Below are 3430 nucleotides of genomic sequence, written 5' to 3' on the forward strand. Positions count from 1 at the left end.
AAACTGACTTTTCTACAGCCAACCCCTATTTAATAAAGGAAATAAAACAAACAGGAGAAAGAAGAATCCCTTTAGCAAATGGTTTAAAGGAAAGTGATTATCCATATGTAGAAGCCTGAAAAGATACCCCAACACCTCATACACTATGTAAAAGCAACTCAAGGTAAATTAAAAGTCTAAATATAAAACCAAAACCTTGAGAGCTTGTTTTGAGGTTCTAGCAGGGGAGCGCAGCTACTCGTATACCCTTGACCGAAGACCAGTCCTCCTCTAGCGGGGAAGGTCGTCCTCTTCGACGGAGCACGCAGCTTCGGGAGGGACGCACATGGAGTGGTGAGGGAGGAAGGGGACACCCGCCTAGCCAGCCAGATCAGCCGAAGCAACCCTGGCGATCAATGGGGTGACAGATGTCGCAGCCAGATCGCCCTCACATCCTGAGTTCATGCCTGAGCTGAGGGAAGGAAGCAATGCCGTCGGATCTGGCCGCTCTGCGGGAGTCTGAGGAACAACTCGCACCAGGTGGCCGCCGTTCCGTTGTCATGGGTAAAGGAGACCCCAACAAGCCGAGGGGCAAAATGTCCTCCTATGCCTTCTTCGTGCAGACGTGCCGGGAAGAGCACAAGAAGAAACACCCTGACTCTTCGGTCAGTTTCACAGAATTCTCTAAGAAATGCTCGGAGAGATGGAAGACCATGTCTGCAAAGGAAAAGTCCAAGTTTGAAGATATGGCAAAAAGTGATAAAGCTCGTTATGACAGGGAGATGAAAAATTACGTTCCTCCCAAGGGTGCTAAGAAGGGAAAGAAAAAGGATCCTAATGCTCCTAAAAGACCACCATCTGCCTTCTTTCTCTTTTGCTCTGAACATCGCCCAAAGATCAAAAGTGAACACCCTGGCCTGTCCATTGGGGACACTGCAAAAAAATTGGGTGAGATGTGGTCTGAACAGTCAGCCAAAGATAAACAACCATATGAACAGAAAGCAGCTAAGCTAAAGGAGAAATATGAAAAGGATATTGCTGCATACCGTGCCAAGGGCAAAAGTGAAGCGGGAAAGAAGGGCCCTGGTAGGCCCACAGGCTCAAAGAAGAAGAATGAACCTGAAGATGAGGAGGAAGAAGAGGAAGAGGAAGAAGATGAAGATGATGAGGAAGAGGATGAAGATGAAGAATAAATGGCTATCCTGTAATGATGAGTGTGGAGTGTGCGTGTGTGCTCAGGCAGTTGTTTTGCTAAGAATGTGAATTCAAGTGCAGCTCAATATTAGCTTCAGTATAAAAAAAACTGTACAGATTTTTGTATAGCTGATAAGATTCTTTGTAGAGAAAATACTTTTTTTAAAAAATGCAGGTTGTAGCTTTTTGAGGGGCTACTACATACAGTTAGATTTTAAAGCTTCTGATGTTGAATGTTCCTAAATATTTAATGGTTTCTTTAATTTCTTGACTTGTGTATGGTAGCACAGCAAAGTTGTAGGAATTAGTATCATTTGTAAATTTGGATTTTTTGTTAGGATGTTGCATTCTGTGTTGTTTTTTTTAAAAAAATTTTGTAATAAAATTATGTATGTTAAAAAAAACCCAAAACCTAAGTAAACATATGAGAAACTGTAAAACATTAGCATAGACAACAGTTTTGGGTCAGATTCCAAAAGCACAAGTAACAAAATAAAATATACAAATTTGAGCATATCAAATTAAGATACATCTTCATAACAAAGTAATCAACAGAGTGAAGATACAATGGACAGAATGGCAGGAAACATTGAAAACTCTGACTATGACAAAACATTGATAGCCAGAACATACATATATAGAACTGGAAAAACTCCAAACAAGAAGCAAAATGTACACGTAAGAAATGGGCAATGATCAGAATAGATGTTTCTCAGAAGAAGAAATCTCAATGGTCAAGACATATATGAACATGCCCAATATCACTAGCCATTAGGGAAATGTAAATCAAAACCAATAGCAGACTCCATCTGTGGGAGAAGACAATGCTTGGGTTTTCATTTGTGCAGCAAGTGGGTTTAGAGGACCCTGTTCACCATTAGAGGGCAGAGTCTACATGGAAGTAAAGAATCCTTAATACTTTCCTAATGGGCTTGTTGAATTCTTGACTAGTGCCTATTACCTTTGCCACAACCTTTCCAGTCTCACTACTTTCCTTCTTCTTCCTCTTCTCTATAGCTTGCAAAAACAGTATATCTTCTATATACGGAGGATACTTTTGTTTTGTTTTATTCCTTCTGTCTCATGATGTTCCTCTAAGAAATCACAACCCTCCAAATATTCATTCATTTATGCAGTCTGCAGTTTTCATGGGCTACTACATGGCAAAGTACTAGGTTAAAGGAAAGGTATAGGTCAGGAACTGAGCAAAGTTCACAATGATGTAGCCATTGGGGAAATGAACCTGATGGAAGACCTCTCTCTCTCTCTCTCTCTCTGCCTCTCCTTCTCTCTCTGTGTAGCTCTGATTTTCAAATAAATAAATAAATCTTTAAAAACTAAATAAATAAATATACTAATAACCTGGTGGCAACACCTTTCTATCAGAACATGTGAAGCACTCAAACACAGTTTGTCCCAGAAAGTCAGCCATAGTTTTCAAGGGCACATCTTCTACTCCATTTGTGGACATCTCTGTGTGGCGTAAGGGGTACTTATTTCTTCCATTCTTCTTTCTTACCACTCTCACAGTTATAACTTCTATTGATGCTTCCACAGAGCAGTCTTTATGAAATTGTAGAACTAATATCCTCCCATTTCAAAAATGTCATGGGTTTAAACACAGAACCCAAAATAAGACAAGTAACTGGCCTTCTTAATTACACAGTGTGGAATGTAAGATTCTCAGTGGAGCACTGGGTAACTGTAAAGTACTGGGCAGAGAAAAAGATGTTACTTATATGTATTTATGATGCTGTAATTCTCCACTTTATGCAAACTCAGATTAAAAGGGCTCCAGTTAGTGGGCAACACTGTTGCATAGTGGGTAAAGCTACTGCCTGCAGTGTCAGCATCCTATATGGGTGCCGGTTGGGATCCTGGCTGCTGCACTTCCCATCCAGCTCTCTGCTGTGGCCTGGGAAAACAGTAGAAGATGGCCCAAATCCCTCATCTCCTGCACCCACCTATGAGACCTGGACAAAGCTCCTGGCTTCTGGTTTTGGATCCAAACAGCTCCAGCCATCCATCTCTGCTTCTACCACTCTGTAACTCTGCCTTTCAAATAAATAAATAATTATTTTAAAAACCAGCTTCATCCCAGAAGAAGCTCCTGGCTTCAGACTGGCACAGCTCCAGCTGTTGCTGCCAATTGGGGAGTGAACCATCGGACAGAAGACGTCTCTCTCTCTTTCTCTCTCTCTCCTCTCTCTGTGTAACTCTTTCAAATGAATAAATAAATCTTTAAAAAAGTAGCTCC

The 3430-nt window shown here is 41.2% G+C and overlaps 1 pseudogene; it reads left to right on the forward strand.

Annotated features, from left to right (window-relative positions):
* The first annotated feature begins 461 nt into the window (after positions 1-461).
* On the forward strand, positions 462-1187 carry LOC138844884 (high mobility group protein B2 pseudogene; annotated as a pseudogene).
* Positions 1188-3430: the final 2243 nt, after the last annotated feature.

This window comes from Oryctolagus cuniculus, chromosome 13 (assembly GCF_964237555.1).
Source record: "Oryctolagus cuniculus chromosome 13, mOryCun1.1, whole genome shotgun sequence".
NCBI classification, from domain to species: domain Eukaryota; kingdom Metazoa; phylum Chordata; class Mammalia; order Lagomorpha; family Leporidae; genus Oryctolagus; species Oryctolagus cuniculus.